Here is a 22,020-nt window from a genome sequence, read left to right on the forward strand (position 1 = left end):
GACCCGTATGTGAGATGTTCAAAGTGATGTGGTTTCTTAAAAGGAATGACAGGAAATAACCATTCTTTCAAACAGTAGAGAAATAGGTTTTTAAAAAAAAACTAGCAATTTTTTTGACATATTAAATGAGAAATATCTAACACATTGGTGAAGAACACATAATATAGATATGTTGCCTGCCTTTGAATCCTAGCTTTACTATCTCATAATCATGAGAACTTGAGCCAGTTACTTAAACTCACTAATTTAAAGTTCCCTCTTGTGTATAAAGTAGAGTTAATAATAATACTTAACTGGGAAATTGTTGTGAAGATGAAATAAGGATACTTTAAGCACATAGTCAGAGCTATGAAAGTTTTAGCTATTATTATGATTATGATTTTTATCATTATTATGGCTATATAAACACTATAAAGTTTTAAAATAAGATGTAATAAGATCAAAATAAAAATTGCATCATTACATCTGATAAAAACATGGATGCATATACTCCCCAAGTGGAATGGAATTACAAAAAGGCCAGGATGTTATTAGGGTGATGAGATTTTCTTTGACTTTTAGCATATATTATAGTGCTTGACTTGTATTTAATAGTAGACTCCTGACCTTGCATTCTTTAAAATAGCTTTTCTATATGAATGGCTTCTCCTGAATTTTCCAGAATGGCAGTATTCATGTTGCAATGGAATCCTTTGTCTTTCTTTTTCTCGTACTCTTTTCATTTCTTTCCTTTCTATTTTTTCTGTTGTTACTTTACATAAAAGCATTAGTGTGGTTTGAAAACGGTTGCCTACAGACTCTGAATGATTTAAGTAGGATATATCTTGAAATAGAGTGTCCACCCGACCTTTTTCTTTCCAAAATCTTTAATTCCTGGATCCAATCATGATACAAACTCACTTCTCTTTGACTGTGTCTTTACTTTTGGAAGCATATCTACAGAAACAGAATGGGAATTGTATCATTAGTGATATAAAATTGGACTAGTATATGGAATAGGATTGTATAAATTGCTACTCTTTGGTAATTTCAATATTATATGAAATGAGGAAAATGTTTGTGGAGTTTTATGGTATTTTTCAAATGGTTTGAGAAGGTTATTGATATGACAGTTTCTTTTTCTCAACAGAACTTTAACATATTTTACATAGTTGTCTATGTGAAATACTGAGAGATTGGGTTGTTGTTTGAGGAATAAGCCACCTGCCATGAAGGCTATTTATTTTATGGCCACATATGTTAGTGTTAGTTGCTTGGAGGAAAGCCATCATTTTTTGCCTTCTCTCTCTCCTAGAACTGTTCTTTTAACACCTGTGTGGGATACATGCAAATTTAACAACAACTAAATAACTTGAAAATAAGTATCAGCCAAATGGTTATTCTTATTTTGGGGGGATACATTTCTTCAGTGTTTGACTTATGTTGGCACCACTTAGAGTATTGGCTATGTTAATTTGTTTGAAAATTGGTAAATTGCTCCAGGCTCTGACCTTATATGCCAAGATGAGCCCAGTGTGAATTCTTACAGTTGAGTTATAAACCTCTGAAGAACAGTTTTTATTATAAAAATGCTGACATTACCTCAACTGTAGCAGGGTGCATGATGTGGCTATAATTTTGTTAAAAACAGATACAAGTAAAGTAGCTTATGAACAACCAGTGTATCTTTAAAGTAAAATGGCATTGAAGGCAGAAAAAGCTGAAAAAAAGAGAAAGGTTGACAAGAAATACATTAAGAAAAGTTAGACAGCTCAGAGGATAAATAATCAATCTTTTGGATATTTATTTTTAAGCCAAATTAAACATATGAAGAATACTCCAACTTCAGTGAAGGAATTATGCACAGTATTTTATATGGGGTCTATTGAAAGATGGGTACTTTATAGTTTGTGATGAAAGTGTTCTGTAGCATGAGGTACATTAGATTGTTTCAAATTTGTATTAAAGTGCTAAGGTTTTAGCATTTGTACAATAAATTAAAGTATTTGTTATAATGCCCCTTGCTTTATATGTATCCAGTCTGACTTAAGTAGAATACACGTACACATATTTTCTCGCAGAATATAAATTTAACTGTTTATACAGTTATGATGATTTGCCTAACCAAAATATACTCTCAGTTTTTGGTGCACTATTATTAAAAGAGCAGAAGTAAGCCAGCTAACTATTTTAGAAGTAAATTTTATGGGTCAGAGCTGTTATCCTTTTCAAAAAGTTTTCCCACTTTATAATGATAAAATTTGATTTTTACCAAATGATATGGAATATATCATAATCCTGGGCTTAAGTATTGCAAATTAGTCAATTCAATACGACTTTCTGATTACACATTTGTATCGCTATTCTCTAACAAGTATAGTAATTTTAATTTATTGTTTTGATTCTTTCTTTCATTTTCTTTCTTTCTTTTTCTTCCTTCCTTCCTTCCTTCCCTACTTCCTGAAGTCCAGAACAGCTTCATAATGTAATCGAGACACACAACTATAGATTGGTATTCCCTGGATTTTAATTAATATCTATTAGTTCTTAATTTCTACACTTAAAGTTTCTTAAAAATCCACAAACAATTTTGGTTAAATATTTGAATAAAATAGTATAGATGGCTTATTAAACATTCAGCTCTCAATTATTGAGAAAACTAAAAGCATTTACCTGGAACAATGAAGCATCCATTAAGTTTTCAGATATGTTATAATTAACCACAGGTGTTTAATATATGAACATCGGAAAATGATTGTAAGGATGCAATTATAATTATATCATAGTTGTATAATGTGTTTATCTTAGGAGCACCTGCATTCCTTAGCATAAACATAGAACTATTGTGCACCTTAGCATAAAAAAAGACAGGATCATTAAAAGGCAAAAACTAAACCTTGTCTGAAGGATTAACTCAGTGATCTGATTGATCTTTTATATCTTTGATGATGTTAATTTATCTCCCTCGAAAGTGGCAACTGGTACCTGACTCCTTTCAATTTAATCTCCAGAAATTTAAAATTAATTCTGCTGGTGAGAATTATATTTTTAAGTAGTTCTACCAACACTACTAAAAAGAATGAAGTACAACACAAGTAGCCTGATTTTTGTTTGTCTGTTTTCTTGTATCTCTTCCCAGAATGAAAATTCCTAAAAAAATATTTAAAACATGGGCTGTAAAAGATTTTAACCTAGCCTAAGGAGTTTGGTGTTAGTCAAGTTCACTGAAAATGATTCATTAGAGGGACAAATTCCCTATTATCTCATTTATATGTGGAATCCAAAACAAAATATCACCAAACTCATGGATACAGAGAACTGACTGGTGGTTGCCTAAGGAGTGGGGTGGGAGGTGGATGAAACGGGTGAAGGTGGTCAAAAGGTATTAACTTCAGTTATAAAATAAATGTCTTGGGGATGTAATGTATAGCACGGTGACTGTACTTAACAATACTGTATTGTATATTTGAAAGTTACTGAGAGAGTAGATCCTAAAAGTTCTCATTACAAGAAAAAACCATTTTTAACTATATGTGGTGATGGATGTTAACTAGACATATTGTGGTGGTCACTTCATAATATATATGTTTAGCAGGTCATTATGTTATATATGTGAAACATATAATGTTATATGTCAATTATATCTCAATTAAAAAAATTTAAAAAAGACAGAATGCATTCCAGCGACAGAGGGGGGTGAAGTTACATTACTCAAAATGATCAGTTTTGAAGATATAAATAAAACAATATTGGATAATGCTGCTTTATTTTTTGTTTAAGCCACTGTCTTGATATGAAATTTCACACACATACACAAAATTTAAAAGAGAGGGTACATGTAGTTTGCTCAAAATCCTCTTATTTCAAACTGAAAAATTGGCACTGAACAATAAGATACTGTTTTCTGATTATTTAAGAAAAATCTATATAGCACGATTGTGAAGGATAACCCATTTTTATTTTCTTGTACAGTCAGAGACGGTGTTTGATGGTGTCATTTCTAGATTTAAAAGACACACGTGCCAACTTTTGGAAGAAATATTTCCACCTATGTATTTTTAATGATGCTACTGCGCTGTTTCTTCCATCTGTTAAAGAACAGCTCTGCTCACCTTTAGGGTCTTATACTACTAATCTCCGTATATGTTTTATTATTAATTTGCCAGAATTTGATCTAAGGATCCTCAATTCGATCAACTTCAAAGATTACCTCAGCAGAGGCTGAATTAATTACACTTGAATAGTTTGTTCTCCAAGGTAAATATCTTTAAAAGTACATCAGTGCCGGTAAAAAAAGTCCTTTGCATATCTTAGATTACCTGCAGATCGAGGAATAAAATGAAAGAAAAACAGCAATAACCCAAGTATTGTAGGTTTATGAATGAAAACGCCGTGATAGTTTCATTATTCTTAATCTCAACCCATAAAAATAGTACACTTTCCTTGGGCTCAATGAATTAAAACCTAAAATTGGCAATGTTGATATATACAATGGTCTTTTGTGATGGAAAAATTGCCCATAATTAGAATGATGGCTATTGACATTTTCACTCTCTCATTTCAAAGTGTTTCAGAGCTGGGAAAGTATTCCCACAATCTGAAATAACCAGCTTATTTATGAAAATAAAGAAGATGATTTCTTGTAACTATGATGGTTTAGACCAGATTCAGTCTTCAAACTGGAGTATTAGCAATCTACTGGGACATAAGAAGAAAATTTTTAAACCTACAGTAATATATGTTTTCCCCATCAACATTTTCTTATGGTTGCAGATTACAATAAAAATTACTTGTTGGTTATGTAGAATATGCATATATCTAATTTTAAAAAATCATGCATAGAACATTTGAGGGTCAAAATTAATGGGTGCTCAGATTATCTGAGTGAAAGACGTTTTGCTTGTTTTTGTTCTAATTTCCAGTTTATCATGAGCTAATCTTTGTATCTATATACTGTTCAATGAGGAAGGTCCATTGACCACTGTAACTTATGCTGTTTGCCTAAAATATCCAAGTAAGCACAGTAAATTGTTACATTTGTGTATAGAGAAAATACATCTAAATTGAATGAACCCGTTGACACTGGCTACATCCGAGATTTGATTTAGGATAAAACAGTATGTGATGTAATGTATTAACAAGAGATTATTGAATAATACAATATTTTAAAATAAAAGATAATATTTGGAATATTATATGATGTTTGAAGTATAGTATAGCATAAAGAAACGTGACTTTTTCCTTCACAAATATCTAGCTTTCGTTTATAACTGGTAAATAAAGCTACACATACTTATTTATGATTCTTAAACTAAAATTAGGAAATTTTCAATAATGATACTCAAAAATTAACTGAGGTTAAATAAGTGACACAGCTAACAACTTAATTGAAATAATTACAATTTATCACAAAAATACATGTCTGGATAATCTGATAAATGGCATGTTTTAAATCATTTACATATGTTTCTGTGCCTTTTTTCATTTTGCTCAAAGGCTTATTTTCATATTTTATTCATATACTCCCTACAAAAACACTTTATTTACATTGATCCTCAAAATAATGATTCTAAGTGCTTTTCTCAACATTCTCTTTCAATCTAGTTCCAAAATTTCAGAGGTCTAAGTGCTCCCTCTGCCGCGTCCTCCACCTCCTCCACCTCCTCCTCTTCCTCCTCCTCCCCCTCTTCCTTTCCATTGCATTCTTATGCTATTCTCTCTGAGTGGAGGTGAATAGAAATGATGGTTAGTAAATGATGCAGGATAAAAATGAGAACAGAGTCTTTTAAAAGCCGGTTTCAAGGTCACTGAATAGAAGTAATATCGCTGAACATGTGCGTTATACATTTACAAATATTTCAGTATCTTTCACAAATATCCGCAAATTAGGATCACAACAAGGAATCAGGTATTTGAGATAACTGTCTTTGAAAGAAATTTGAGCAGGAAAAAGAACTTGAGACGTAACTTAGCTTACATTTCCAATGAAGCTAAGTCTCTTTTTCTAAGTCTCTTTTTCTAGTCCTGCTCCAGCTTTTTTCTTCTCTTCCTCTTTAATGTAACCTGATTGTGCTGAAACTTTTAGGCAATACACTTAAACAATTAGGTTTAGATAAACATGAAAGAAAAATACCTTATTTCTAGGAATTGGATTAAATGAAGGTACAGAATGAAACATTTCTTTGAACTCTTTTGAAATTTGGTAACTCAAGGTCAGGAAAAAATTACTGAATAAAGAAGAAATTAAACTAAGACTTCACAGATGTGGAAGAGTTATTTAGAAAAAGAGAGACAGGAAAGATATTCGACTGAGAGGGAATAGCAAGCATACAAGCCCCTGGAGGGGAGGAATAATGGTGTATATATATCAGCGACTGAAGCCAGTGTGTCTGTAGACAAGAGTCTCAAAGATTTGTGGAGCTTGAGCGGACTGGGAAATGAGGCAGGTGGCAGTGCAAGCAGGAGAGAGTCCTTGAAGTTGTGGGGCAGGGAGATAATATGATAAGATTTGACATTTGAAAAATAAATAAGGGCCTGGCCCTATGGCATAGTGGTTAAATTCAGCATGCTCCACTTCAGCAGTCTGGGTCTGGTTCCAGGAATGGACCTACACCACTTGGCAGCAGCCATGCTGTGGTGGCAACCTACATACAAAGTAGATGTAAATTGGCACAGATGTTAGCTCAGGGTGAATCTTTCTCAGCAAAATAAATAATCAATCAATCAATCAATCATTCCACCTAAGACTGAAGAACAAATTAGGGGGTGTAGGGGAGGAGGACATTTCCTCTCCGCAAATGGGGGTTCATCTGGCCAGAGAACGAATTAAATTCACATGAGACAGAATAGCAAGAGAAAATTAAACAAAGCTTTATGAGGAACCATGGTCCGGGGCCTTTCTTCCCAAAGGAAGAAAGGGCACCGAAGAAGTGGGGTACACAGAGTGGTTATATACCCCCAAACAGGGTGTTTCACATATGACTGAAACGTCCCTTTTACAATAGTCATGAGGTTGCCCTGTCGGCACAGTGCTTGATGGACACAGCAGGTAGTGGTCTGCTGTCTCAGAGGGTGTAGCCGGAGGCAAGTCAATTATCTGGAGCTGGGCCGTCACAGGTGAGTGCAGCAATCAGTTCCTAGCCTAAAGAAAGATGCTTAATCCTTAAAGAAATGCCAAAGTTGGGAGGGGGAGGGAAGTCACCTACAGGAGGTTACCAGACTAGCACAATAAAATGCAGATTTAAGTCCTTGCCTTTGGCATTGATTAAGAGTTTCTAGAAAGAAGGTCATCTCCTTTCTTCTTCCTGGTACAGAGAGGGAGGCACCTTTTACAGATAGAGATTTACCTTACAAATGTAAATGTGTCCTAAGGAAGGGCAAGTTCCATTCCTCAGAGCCTCCTTCCCTGTCCCAGTTTATCAAAAGCAATCAGCCTCAAATAATCCTGATGCCAAAGAGACATATCTTGGGGTGGCCAATTTCAGGTCCCCACAGGGGCAATATGTCCCAAGGTACCAGTAGGAGGCTGTTGCTGTAATCTAGGAGAGGCACTGGTGGTTCTGGTGGAGATGATGAAAAATAGTGGTCTTTGGGGGAGATTTATGAAGGGAAACTTTTTAAAGCTTGTGATGATCTGGATATTGGCTGTGAGAGGGAGGCTAATATAAAGATACACCTTAGGTGTCTTATTAATTATTTAGATTGTTGATTATGCCATTCAGTGAGAGTGGGATATTGAAATAACAATTTGGGAGGAGGCAAATAAAATTAAAAATCTGAATAGAAATTTTTATTCAGTAAAAGAAAGTGTTGGAATCCAATCTCCAATCTCTTCTTCTTAATGTGTTCTTTGTAATGTGCAATCATGACATATCCATAATGATGCTACAGAAAATTGCCCTCATCATACATAGATAAAAATATGGTTGTTCCATGTACTCTATGTGCTCATTCCATTTTTTATTCATTTTAAAAATTAAGATGCACCTAACACCTAGATAATCAACATTATTCTTGTAGTAACTTTTACTATAGTATTTTACTCTTGTTCTGTTTTCTTTTGTTCCTGAAAAGCTATTCTTATTGATGACATATCATAGAAAATATGGCAACTGAGAACCAGGGAAATTATTTATTCATCAACTCATTTGAATAATGAGGGATTGACCATAGAAATCACCAAATCTGTTTGCTGAGATGCTGTTTCAAAGAAGAAATTTAGTAGTAGTATGTCTATATGTTAAAGGAAATGTGTTATTTTAAGATATGATTATATTTGGGAAGGTTTAAAAAATACTCATATGTTCATTATTATATGGTGTATTTGGGAATGTTTTCAAATATTCAGTCACAAGGAAGTGAATCTATTTTTTTCTACTGTTTGGACAATGTTCTGTTCATTTAAAAAATATTTTGTTAAGTAATGTTTTCCCCAAAGGGCAGAATTAACACAGCTCTACTAAGATTGCTCCAATGTAGAGAAGATGGCAGCAATAGTCGATGTTGTCATTTTTTGTGGTCAGAGTTGTTTTGGTTTTATACAACTATTTCTTTAACTTAATAAGATTGGCTAATGTTTATATGAGTGTACTCTGTGTCAGGTACCAGCCTAAGTGTTTTTCTTAAATTAAGTCATTTAATAAAAAGCATCTCTGTTTTACAGATGAGGAAGCTGAGACATACAGAATTTAAGAAATGGACCCATTTTCACAAGTAGCAGAGCAATGAGAGATAAGGAAAATGTCTTGTTCATGCACCTTACTTTTGAAGATATACATTAGTTCCAATGTATACTGATGTTTTTCCAAACTCAGTAATTTGCACAATATTCTTCAGCAGGTACCCTACTTCAACAAGTTGTGCCCTCTCTCACCTATACCTTATTGGAGCCTCTGCGTAGCCTTACCACCATCCATCAGTCTCAGTAGAAGACTGTCCAACACCTAACCATTCCTCTGGTGTTCTCTATCAGAGGAGCCTGCCTTCCCCACAGTCTTGCCCTTCCAATGTATCTTCATCCTCTTCCAATGAAATCTCAACCTGACCCATTTTAAAACAAAGAAACAGGACAAAAATAAATGAAGTATCAGCTTTTCATCTGCCTCCTCTAGCTCCTTATTATCCAATTTGTCCCATCCCTTGAGTCGCTAACCTCTATATGTACAGTTCTCAAGTTCCCAATGTTTCATTAGCTTTGGAAATTGCTTCTATCTTTTTTCTTCCTTCTATATTTAACACTCAATGCTAAAATTGCTTCCAAATTACATAAGTTTCACTCCTTATCTTTTTCCACCTCTCTGTAGTGTTTGTCTTTGTAGGTCCCTTCCTCTTTCCAGGAAGTGCCTTATCATCTGCCCTTTTTTTTCCACTTTTCCTGCTGTAATCCAAGGTGACATTGCTACTTTCTGCAATGGCTTTTTAGCTGGTCTCCTTCCATTAAATGCAAGTCCTCTCTTATCAGTTCTCCACAAAGCTGCCTGAGAGTAGAGAGCCTACCTAAGCCACATATCTGATAGTGCCTCCTGTCTGTTTGAAAGCCAATGGGATGCATTTTGACCTTTTTACTTTAGAAACAATATGATATTACCGGGTTTTATTTTTCAAAAATGGTTATGCAAAAATATCCTTTCTACATGCTCTTCTCCAATGTGTTATTGACTTTTATACATTGAGAGATGGGGTCTAATTCCCCTTCTCGTGAACATAAACTGTATTTAGTGACTAACTTCTAAGGAATAGTGTGTGTGAAAGTAGGATGCGTGACTTCTAAGACTGGGTGACAAAAGGTGATGCCCACCGTGGGAACCCAACACATATCTGTAGGAATTCTGATCAGAGCCCCAGCTGAGGTTTCAGCTGACTGCCAGCATCAATGGCTCAACGTGTGAGTGTTGGAGCCTTCAGGTGATTCTGAGCACTGATGGGGAGTGGGGCAGAGACGAATTGTTCCTCCCAAGCCCTGTCTAAATGGCAATTCATAATAGGTAAATGTTCTCATTTTTTTAAGCCACTAAGTTTTGTGGGTTTTTCTTACATGGTAATAAACAAAACAAATATTTTTCTTCTTTTTTTTAATCTTTTGCCTAATCCTCCAGTCTCTAGTGCATCCTTAGCTCAAATTATATTAAACTCTGAAATTCCCTATAGTCACCATGTTTTTTCAGATCCCAAGGCTTTTGCAAATTCTATTCAGTTCTTTCTGGAATACTTCCCAACCACTGTACTTTTTTTGGGTGGGGCTATATTTTAACGCTCAATTCAAGGCACTTCTTCTAAATGACTTCTCATAACCCCCAATTTGCATTAGAATTCCATTCTTTCTTCGCATCGCATATAATGCTATATAGATGTTGGATTAATACAGAAATGAATTAATAAGTTCTAAGTGTATTACATTGCAATTAAAATCCATAATATACTAAAATACGATAAAAATAATGTAACAGAATTTCTCTGTTACCTTTCTAGTAAAAGTCAACCTTAGTAACTAATATTAATGTCAGAATCTTAAATATGAGCTGACAATAACAAACGGAGTAGTGTTAGCTCTGCTATGTTTCTGTTTCCTATCCTAGGGGAAATATAGTTGGTTGATGATTCCATTCATGAATTGTAATCTTATCATTTCAGATACCTAGGAAGTAGCGACAGTACTGGCATTTTATTGTTGCTTTTGAATTGTATTAAAAGTAAACCATCTCCTTGAGGCTCTTTGATGTGTAGAAATGTTCTTCTCCCAGATTTGAGTTATGGATACAGATCTTGCTCTGTAAACCTCATCTCTGCACAGTTCATCTCCCCTGTCAGTGCTTTCATTATCTCTCATCCCACCTCCACTTCCCCCACTACCTTATCTTGTCTCCCCATGCAGCTGTCTCCAATCACACTCTTTCGTGACCACTCCACTTCCTTTCTCTGCTCTCCTAGGACTTTATACCCTGTGTATACCTGTAGCAAATTGTTATGCTTCCTTTAACCATGGCAGATAATTCACAGGGGTCCAGTGAATAGCTGTATGACTCTAACATCCACAGCTGTTCTATGAATTTAAAATTAATTGACACTATGGTTCAGTGATAATTTTTGTCATTTTTTTCCTCAGTAAAAGAGATATCAGTCATGTACCGTCATGCGCTGCATAATGATGTTTCGGTCAACAACATACCACATATACAGTGGTGGTCCCATAAGATTATAATGGAGCTGAAAAATTCCTATCACCTAGTGGCATCATAATGTCATAGCACAACACATTACTCACGCATTTGTGGTGATGCTGGTGTAAAAAAACCTACTGTACTGCTAGTCTTATAAAAGTATACCGCATAGAATTATGTACAGTACACAATACTTGATAATGATAATAAACAACTATGTTACTGATTTATGATTTACTGTATTACGCTTTTTATCATTAATGTGGAGTGTACTTTTTCTACTTATATTTTAAAAAGTTTACTGTGAAACAGTATGCAGTGTTATGACGGCAGCAGCCTCATACATCTTGTGTTGACCATGTCTCCTAATTGCAACATTTCTCTTGTGCTTGATTTAGTCTCGTGTTGTTTTGTTCATCATGGCCTCTAAGCATACAAAATCCACTGGTAATGTTGCTAGTAAGAGGCTATATCCAGGAATGACCTGGAATCAAAATTAAAAGTGATTAAGGACAACAAAAATGGAAAATTAGTGATGGTTATTGCTTCCCAGTCAGGCATGTCCCATTCTACCATAGCTGCGATCTCAAAGAACAAGAAAAAAGTGGCAGAAGCAGTTAAAGGATCTGCTTCATTGAAGGCAAAAAGACTCTAACAAAAATTTCCTAAGGGCTTATGTCAGACATAGGGAAACTTCTAATGACCTGGACTGAAGACCACACACAAAAACACATCCCTCCCAGCACCAGGATGTAAATAACCAAAGCAAAAATTTTGTTTGCGATATTGAAAGAAAAGGCTAGATCCAACTACAATGTCGAATTTACTGCTAGCTCAGGGTGGTTTAAATGATTCAAGAATCATTATTCATTACCTAACATGAAAAGGAGTGGTGAGTCTGCAAATGCTGATGTGAAGGCAGCTGTAGAAATTTTGGAAACTCTAGATAAGCCAATCATGGAGGAAAATTACTTGCCAGGGCAAATATGCAATATGGATGAAACCTCCCTATTCTGGAAAGGGATGCCTGAAAGGATGTTCATCCATAAGGAGGCCAAGTCAATGTCAGATTTTAAGGTTTTTAGGGACAGGATAACAGACTTGCTTAGGAAAATCTTGCAGGCTACAAATTGAAACATTTTATGATCTGGCATAGTGAGAACCTCAGGGCCTTCAAGTGTATCAATAAGGACATACTGCCAGTATACTTACAGGAGCAATAAGTTGGGTCATGGATGACCCAGCTCCTCTTCCAAGATGCCCTTCTGAATTGCTATGCCAGCAAAATGGAGAAGTACTGTTTGGAGAATAACATACCTTTCAAGATTTTGCTTATTGTTGATAATGATTCTGGACATCCTCCTTTTATTGATGACCTTCATTCCAATATCAAAGCAGTATTTCTCCCTCCAAACAGCACCTCTTTGACCCAACCAATGGATCAGGAGTTCTAGCAGGTTTTAAGGCCTGCTACCTGAGGAGGACCTTTGCCCAGGCTATTGCTGCAACCGAGGAAGACTGAGAAGACACTGATGAAATTCTGGAAGAAATACAAATCTATGACTGCATCAAGAACCTTCGTTGACCTTAGGGTAATGTCACCAAGGAGTATATGAATGGCATTTGGAAGAACACACTCCAGAGTTTTGACCATGACTTCAAAGGATTTGCCAAGGATGAGGAGGTTACAAAAATCTACAAGACTGTGGTTGAGATGGCAAACAACTTTAACCTGGGTGTGGATGAGGATCACATTGAGGAGCTCCTAGAGGTGGTTCTTGAGGAGTTGAAAAATGAGAAGTTGTTGGAACTGGAACAGAAACACATATTTGAAGAAGAGGCAAGAGAAAATAAGTGCAAGAGAGGAAAAAGAAGGGACCTGAAGAAAATTCAGTCAAGGGTTTAACAGAAGCTTTTACAGACCTCAATAAGCTACTTAAAACTTTGCAAACATAGACTCAAACACTGAAGGTTTTTCATTAAGAAAACAGCACCATGGACATATTTCTGAAAGGAGTGATACCTCTTCAAGAAAAGCTTCAGGCAGGTCCTTAGGAGGTATTCCAGAAGAAGGCGTTGTTTTCATAGGAGATGACAGCTCCATGCATGTTATTGCCCTTGAAGACCTTCGGGTAGGACAAGATGTGGAGGTGGAAAACAGTTATATTGATGATCCTGACCCTGTGTAGACATAGGCTACTGTGTGTGTTGGTATGTTAGCTTTTAAAAAAAAGTTTAAAGAGTAAAAAGAAATTAAATAGAAAAAAGCTTATAGAATAAGGATACAAAAAAGGAGAATATTTTTATACAGCTGTGCGATGTGTTTGTGTTTTAAGCTGTGTTATTACAAGAGTCAAAAAGTTAAAAAAGTAAACGTTAATAAAGTAAAAAAATTACAGTAAGGTAACGTTAATTTATTATTGAAGAAAAAATGTTTTTTGTAAATTTAGTGTAGCCTAAGTGTACAGTGTTGATAAAGTCTACAGTAATGTTCAGTAATGCCTTAGGCCTCCACATTCACTCACCACTCAGTCACTGACTCATCCAGGGCAACTTCCAGTCCTACAAGCTCCATTCATGGTACGGGGCCTATACAGATATACTATTTTGTTTTATTTTGTTTTGAGGAAGATTAGCCCTGAGCAAACATCTGCCGCCAATCCTCCTCTTTTTGCTGAGGAAGACTGGCCCAGAGCTAACATCTATGTCCATCTCCTGTAGTTTATATAGGTGGGACACCTACTACAGCATGGCTTGATAAGTGGTGCCATGTCCGCACCTGGGATCCGAACCAGCGAACCCTGGCTGGCCAAAGGGGAACGTGTGGACTTAAGCGCTGCGCCACCAGGCTGGTCCCAGATATACCGCTTTTTATCTGTATTTTTTCTATGTTGAGATATGTTTACATACACAAATACTTACCATTGTGTTAAAATTGCCTACAGTATTCAGTACAGTAACATGTACAGATTTGTAGCCTAGGAGCAATAAGCTATATCATATAGCCTAGGTGTGTAGTAGGCTATACCATCAAGGTTTGTGTAAATACACTCTATGATCGCACAGTGATGAAATAATAAGCAATGCATGAGTGTAATCACAATTGCATGGCAGCATAGTATTTTCTTTGCATATTCACAGAAAAATTCTAAAGGGGTTTATAAATTCATCACTACGTATAAGTCCCAAGTTTTAAATTTCATATTGATGGAATGGAAAATTGTAGAAAGAAAGGAAAATAAAATTTTGCTTAAAGTTGTATATAATGAGAAGTTAAATTTCTGTATAACATTTTTATTGAGAGTATTCTTATGTTTATTAGAAATATGTGATTTTTTTAAAACACTATTGTATGATAATGTTCTCTTATTTTTCTGATAAGCAATAGATCATAAGTTCAAATTTGGGGCGCACTATAATTTATAAATTCAGCCACGATTAATACACAGCTGTCAAACTTAGAGAATGTGAAAAGAAACTTGAAAATAATATGAGGCTGACTCCTCAGCAAACACAACAAATGTATGATTCGAAAAATAAGTATTCTAGTCCCATATCTTCAATCTCTTTTTATTTTCATTTTGTATTTCATTTTAGCCAAAAGGGTGGTATCCAGAGGGGATTCTGTGCATGCAATCAATTGCAAATAGACTTTTCAGAATTTACTTATGCCCAAATACCCTTTGTGTAAAACAAGAAAGACTACAGAGGTTGCAGAAACATTATTTTCTCTCTGATTTGAAATATCCTTTCAAATTGTTCAAGAAGCCTGAAAATACTCCTGGGAGTCTTTTGGTGTTTAGTATTTGAAATATTAATAATGAAAATAGGCCAAAATTGGAAAATGAGAGCTTCTTCATATTAAAATGACCTACCTTGCAAAAGGTGGATTACCAACTTTAAACTCTTGGGCTTCATGCAAAGACATTGAATTTTTCATGGACCTAAGCAAGATTTCTTCATTTAAATTTTGAGCATACATCTGCCCACATACCTCTGTGCATTTGTTTAGAACTGAAGTTTACATGTAATTTTTGCTCCTTATAACTATTCATTTCTATAATAAAACAGTTCACTAGACAGTAAAAGACTTATAGATCTTTTTCAGTCACAACTTTTATTAACATGGAGGAAAAGTATAGGTCAACTTTGCCAAACTTTTTTAGCATCCTGTGAGTGTGATGGTTTAGCCTGATGCACTGTGAGGTGAAGCATAATGAAGTTTTTCTTGGGCTGAATGGCCATTGTAGTCACTTAGATTAATGGTTCCATGAGAAGATAAGGAGAAGTAACTGTGTGTTTACTAAACATTACTAACCCTGGTACAGCATGTGTAATTGTCTACTAGGCTTGACTCTGATACTAATCAGTAAATGTCCTTGAATAAGTCATATAAACTCTCCAGGCTAACTTGCCTACTCTGGGAGTATTCTAAACTGACATTAAAAGTCTTTTTAGCATTAAGAGTACAGATGTCTTAGATTCTTAACTGTGGATAACCCTAGACATATCTTAAAACTTAATGTTAGTCTAGAAATTTATTTATATAATTGAGATGATTGATATGATTAAATTGTAGAGCTTAATCACTGTATTAAAGGTTTGGAATATGAAATGTTAGCCTTTTATTTCTTTACAACAATGGTAACTTTATTAAGTGGAAATTTGACTCATTCTTTTGAAGAATACAAAAGTATTTAAGAATGAATTAATGTAAGTAAAGTTTTATAAGTAAAAAATAGTTCTAATAAATAGATGAATGTAACTTCATTTCAAATACTTTTAGTTGAAAACCTGTCATATGTCATTACCAAAGCCAGGTTCATAAGTCCTTATTGAGAGAATGTATTTTAAAGTTGTTCTATGAATGACAGTTAATAATCTCTTACCAAGGAATTATGTGTTTAGTTGAATTGTAGAACTTGGTTTTAATAAAAATAAAATGTTGAATCTTGAGCATTTCTCTGTTTTCTTTTCGAAGATTTATCCAAAATGACTTATGCATTTTGTCTTTGAAATAATGCCAGCGAGATTGAAAGGATACTGCCTTTTCAATATTGTCTTCATTCTATGTTTCATCATTTTCTTCAGAAATGTGAAACTTGAGTCACTGAAGGAGGGCTGCAATTTCAAAGCATACACCTTGGAATGGATTTTATTTTTGTATTTTTAGTTCAATTCTGGTCTACTAATTTCTGTGATTTCCAGACTTTAGAGATTGATGTTAGCTTTATTAGGAAAATTGTACAAATAATTTTAGACTACAAAATATTAAAGCTGGCATTATGTCTCACTGCTAAATGTACTGTCTCCAGTGCCTTATACTGAGTATGTCACTAACAACCATTTTTACTTTAATTAATTGACACTGAAGTATACTTCAACTTCAAGTATAGTCAACTGGACTTCAAAAATATTTCTTCTTTAAAACACAAAGCATCTCCTGTATGACTGATGTCACCAAGATGGTGACATAGTGCCAACAAAAATAATCCATAACCAATCTATAAATGCAAATTTGGGTGAGTTTATTCAGAGCCAAAATGTGAGGACCATGGCCTGGGGCCTTTCTTCCTGAAGGAAGACAAGGCACCAAAGAAGTGGGGTGCACAGAGTGGTGATATACCCTCAAAGAGGATGTTTCACATATGATTGAAATGTCCCTTTTACAATAGTCATGAGACTGCTCTGTCAGCACAGCGATTGATGGACACAGTAGGTGGGTCTACCATCTTGGTGGACATAGCAGGGTGGCAGTTCTGTCGTCTCTAGGTGGGTGGTCACAGGTGAGCACAGCAAACAGTTCCTAGCCTAGGGAGAGAAGCTTATCCTTAAGGGAATGCCAATGTGGCAGGAAGTTGCACCTTTATTGTAAGGGCATTTGCTCTTGCCATAGTAAAAATGTTTAAAGCAAATATACAATGCATGCTCAATGGCTGTGTCAGGCCCTTTTGGATAAACAAAGACAGGCCGAATTAGGTTTACACCAATGGCTTCCTCATATACTCTAATATACCCTATTGCTTACCATTTCTATTTGTCAGGAGGCTTCTTAATTTCCCTCCTCCCTGTGGGTTTATTGGTTAAACAGGTACACAGTGATCAGTTTCCTCTAAGAGAAATCCAGAAACTAGTTGAGTGAGTCCTACACACTGGGTGGCTGAGAAAATGCCCATATAGAAATAGGTAGGAGAAGCTGGAACACACTCTTGGCATAAACTTAAGGCCCTTGAACAAGGCCTTAAGATTGAGAGGGAACCTCCAAATCCCAGCTTCTCCCTGAGGAGCAAATGGTTTGGATCATGCATATAGCACCTCAATCTTCTGCCACCCAAGGGTTAGGCCCCCAGCTGGCCTAGCTCTGAAAACCAATGGACCTGGCTTCCAGGAATCCCAAAAGACTATAGCAAACAAAGAAGCAGTTGTTAAATAGGGGCGTGAGCACTCCTCTCCTCACAGCTGTGCCCCCAGGGTTAAAACAGAGGAAGCCAACAAAAACACCTGTGTCACAGTTTTTCCCAGGAAAGGGTTTGACTGCATACTCTACCAGCTGCTGCCTGAGGGTCCAGCTTCTAATCAGCCTGCATTTTAGAGCTGACTAAGATCCTCCCCAGAGCCCAAAAGAGCAGATGGCTACTTCTCCCACCTTCTCCCTCCAGCTAGCTTCAACAATAAAAGCAAATCACCAGCATCTCCCTGGAAGGAGTTGTCCACACATCTGGCACTCCTGCTTTTATGGCTGCCACCTGAGGGACAGGCCCTGAGATCAGAGTATAAACAAATGAAGCAGAGCCTAGAAAGACAATAGAAAAGATCAATGAAAACTAAGAGCTGTTTTTAAAAAATATAAACAAAATGGACAAATCTTTAGCTAGACAAAGAAAAAGAATAGAGAAAACTCAAAAAATAAAATCAGAAATGAAAAATTAGACATTACAACTGATAGCACAGAAATGCTAAAAGATTATAAGAAACTACTATGAAGAGTTATACACAAAAAAATTAGATAAACTAGAAGAAATGGATAAATTCCTAAAAACATGCAGCCTACCAAGACTGAATCATGAAGAAATAAACCATTTCAAATAAAGAGAGCCATTACTAATAAGGAGGTTGAATCAGTAATCAAAATACCTCCAATAAATGTAAGTCCTAGACCAGAAGTTTCACAGGTGAATTTTATAAAACATTTAAAGAAGACTTAATATTAATTCTTCACAAACATTTTTTAAAAAATTGACTAGGAAGGAACACATGCAAACTGACTTTATGAGGCCAGAATTACCCTGAGACCAAAGCTAGAAAAGGGATGCTAAAAGAAAAGACAATTACAGGCTAATAGCCATGATGAACATAGATGCTCCTCAACAAAATAACAGCAAACTGAATTCAACAGTACATTAAAAGGATCACACACCATGACCATGTCATATTTATTTCTGTAATGGAGGGAGGGTTCAACATATGCAAATCAGTAAATGCAACACACCCCGTTAACAAAACGAAGGGTAAGAATCATATGATCATCTCAATAGATACAGAAAAAGCATTTGACAAAACCCAACATCCTTTCATGATAAAAACTCTCAACAAATTAGGTATAGATAAAAGGTACTTCAAAATAGTAAAGGCCATATATGAGACGCTCACAACTAACATTATACTCAAGGGTGAAAAGCCGAAAGTTTTTTTCCCAAGATCGGGAAGAATGCCCATTCTCACTATTCACTTTTTCAGCATAGTACTGAAATTCCTAGTCAGATCAATTAGGCCAGAAAAATAAATCAAAGCATCCAAATCAGAAAGGAAGAAGTAAAATTGTCTCTGCAGATGACTGATATTGTATATAGAAAACTGTTAGATTCCACCAAAAAACTGTTAGAACTAATAAACAAATTAAGTGAAGTTGAAGGATACAGAATCAATATACAAAAATCAGTCTCATTTCTATACACTAACATCAAGCTAAGGGAAAGAGAAATTAAGAAAATAATCCCATTTAAATAATATCATAAAGAATAAAACACTTAGAAATAAATTTAACCAAAAGGATAAAAGCTATGTACACTGGAAACTGTGTCATTGGTGAAACAAATTAAAGAAGACACAATAAATGGACAGATATTCCATGCTCACAGATTTGAAGAATTAATATTGTTAAAATGTCCATACTACCCAATGCTATCTACAATTCCAGGCAATACCTATCAAAATTCCTATGGCTTTTTCCACAGAAATAGAAAAAACAATCCTAAAATTCTTACGGAACCACAAAAGACCCCAAATATCCATGGCAATCTTGAGAAAGAAGGACAATGCTAGAGATGTTATAGTTCAAATGACATTACAAAGCTATAGTAATCAGTATGATATTGGCATAAAAACAGACACATAGAAGAATGGAACTGATTAGAGGGGCCCAAAAATAAACCCATGCATATGAGGTCAATTACTATTCAACAAAGTTGCCAAGAATAGACAACAGAGAAAGAGTATTCTCTTCAATAAACAGTGTTGGAAAAACTAGCTAGCCACATGCAAAAAAATGAGATTGGGCCCCTATCTTAGACCATAAACAAAAAATCAACTCAAAATGGCTTAAAGAACTGAATGTGAGACCTGAAACCATAAAGCTCGTAGAAGAAAACGTAGATAGTAATTTCCTTGACATTAGTCTTGGCAGTGATTTTTTGGATTTGGCAACAAAAGAAAAAATAAGCAAGCGGGACCACGTTAAACTAAAAAAATTCCACAGCAAAGGAAACCATCAACAAAAAGAAAAGGCAACCTGTGGAATGGGAGAAAATATTAGCAAATCATATATCCAATAAAAGGTTAGTATCCAAAATATACCAGGAACTCACACAACAAAATAGCAAAACAGTAATCCAATTTAAAATTAGCAAAGAAGCTGAATAAACATTTTTCCAAAGAAGACATAGAAATGACCAACAGCTACAGGAAGAGGTGTTCAACCTCACTAGTCATCAGGGAAATGCAAATGAAAACCACAATGAGATATCATATCTCATCTGTTAAAATGACTATTGTCAAGAAGACAGGAGGTAACAAGTGTTGGCAAAAAGGGAACCCTTGTAGACTTTTATTGGGAAAACAAATGAGTTAAGCCACTATGAAAAACAGTATGAGGCTTCCTCAAGAAATTAAAAATAGAACTACCACATCCAACTATCCCACTTCTGGGTATATAGCCAAAGGAAAGAAATTGTTATCTCAATGCAATATCTGTATTCTCATGTTCACAGCAGTATTATTCATAATAGCCAAGGAATGGAAACATCCTAAGTGTCCATTGACAGATGAGTGGATAAAGAAAATGTGTTTATATACAGAGGAATATTATTCAGCCTTACAAAAAGGACATCCTGCCATTTGGGAGAACATAGATGAACCTGGAGGGCATTATACTTAGTGAAATAAACCAGACAGAGAAAGAGAAATACTGCATGATATCACTTATCTGTGTAATCTTAAAAAAAAAATTGTAGAATGGTGGTTGCCAGGGACTGTGGGGGTGGGGGAAATGGAGAGAGATTGGTCAAAGGATATAAACTCTCAGTTGTAAGATGAATAAGGTCTGAGGATCTAATGTATAACCTGACGACTATAGTTGATAACACTGTCTTGTATGGTTGAAATTTGCTAAGAGAGTAAAAGTACTCTTACCAACAAAAAAAAAAAAAGAGAGAGAGAGAGAGAAGGGTAAACATGTGAGGTGATGGATCTATTAGTTAACTCAATTTGGAAATCTTTTCACAATGTATACATATATCAAATCATCACTTTGTACACTTTAAATATCTTACAATTTTATTTGTCAACTATACTTTAATGAAGCTTTTAAAAATATCCACTGCATAATTTGGATGTAAATTAGTGTTAATCTAAATGGCTAATGTAATAATTTTATGTGAAATGGAGCATCAAGATAAACTTTCAGATTCAGCTGATATCTCACTACTAATTTCAGATTCAGCTGATATCTCACTACTAATATGCTGCACCTTCTTACCTGGCTCTACCACTGATCTCCGCTCCCCACGCCAGACCTAAGTTGTACATTTATCATGAATGTTAATAGTAGGAAGATTTATGACCTGGAACATTCATGATTCAAAAAGAATTGATTTAGATTATCATAATAGGAGGATGGTAAAACTGAACAATTTCCCTGGTGTAGTGTTACTATTTATCTGTATTCTTGCTAATGCACACCTATAATTGAGATTTAGACCAGATCCCACTGGATATTTCCCAGAAGACTCCCTCCATCCTCAGATATATTAAAAAAAAATCTGTATCTCAAGAGCTAAAGGTAATGATATATATTTAATTACAGTCCGCATGAAAATTGTGCCCTATAGGAAGGAAATCTTCCTTGGGTCTTCGGTTCTATTTCATTACTGCTAGTTTTAACATGTATATTTACAATTGAATTAATTAAAGCATTATAGTTTTAAATTTTATAATTTTCTTAATTTTATTTCATAGTCTTGAAGTCCCTCTTGTTCCTCATCTAATCCATCAATAAGTCCTATTAGGCTTTCTCAGAAATAGATCTGGAATCCAAATGCTTTTCATAACATCTACAGATTGACAGTGATCAAAACCATCTTCATCGTTTATTTGAAAAATATTCTCCAAATGCCACCCAGCTCTCATTCCAGATCCTCTTTACTCATCTTTTCACAGTAGCTAGATTTTAAACCAGAATACATCCTTTCTCTTCTCAACCACTTCAACAGCTTTGCATCTCTCTAGGAATAAAACCCAAAATCCAAATGATAAACAATATGGTCCAACATCGTAATCATCCTGTTACTTTTCTGATGTCTTCTCTGAGCACCTCCTGTCACACTCAATG

General features: G+C 35.2%; 1 protein-coding gene and 1 long non-coding RNA gene across 11 annotated transcripts in view; one reads left to right on the forward strand and one right to left on the reverse strand.

Annotated features, from left to right (window-relative positions):
• CDH12 (cadherin 12) overlaps window positions 1-22,020 on the forward strand; it is a 936,971-nt gene that overhangs the window by 488,624 nt on the left and 426,327 nt on the right. The window lies entirely within an intron of this gene.
• The window catches only part of LOC139077855 (uncharacterized), a 60,969-nt gene that overhangs the window by 9,604 nt on the left and 29,345 nt on the right, over window positions 1-22,020 (reverse strand). For 2 of the 5 annotated variants that reach the window (XR_011530440.1, XR_011530437.1), the window contains exon 5: window positions 13,159-13,261. The exons of 1 other annotated variant lie outside the window; for it this stretch is intronic. This is a non-coding gene — a long non-coding RNA (uncharacterized lncRNA). Of the gene's footprint in view, window positions 1-847; window positions 937-12,452; window positions 12,676-13,158; window positions 13,262-22,020 lie in introns of all 5 variants that reach the window. 2 more of the 5 variants (XR_011530439.1, XR_011530438.1) reach the window with 2 other exon arrangements.

This window comes from Equus przewalskii, chromosome 20 (assembly GCF_037783145.1).
Source record: "Equus przewalskii isolate Varuska chromosome 20, EquPr2, whole genome shotgun sequence".
In the NCBI taxonomy this organism is placed as follows: Eukaryota; Metazoa; Chordata; class Mammalia; order Perissodactyla; family Equidae; genus Equus; species Equus przewalskii.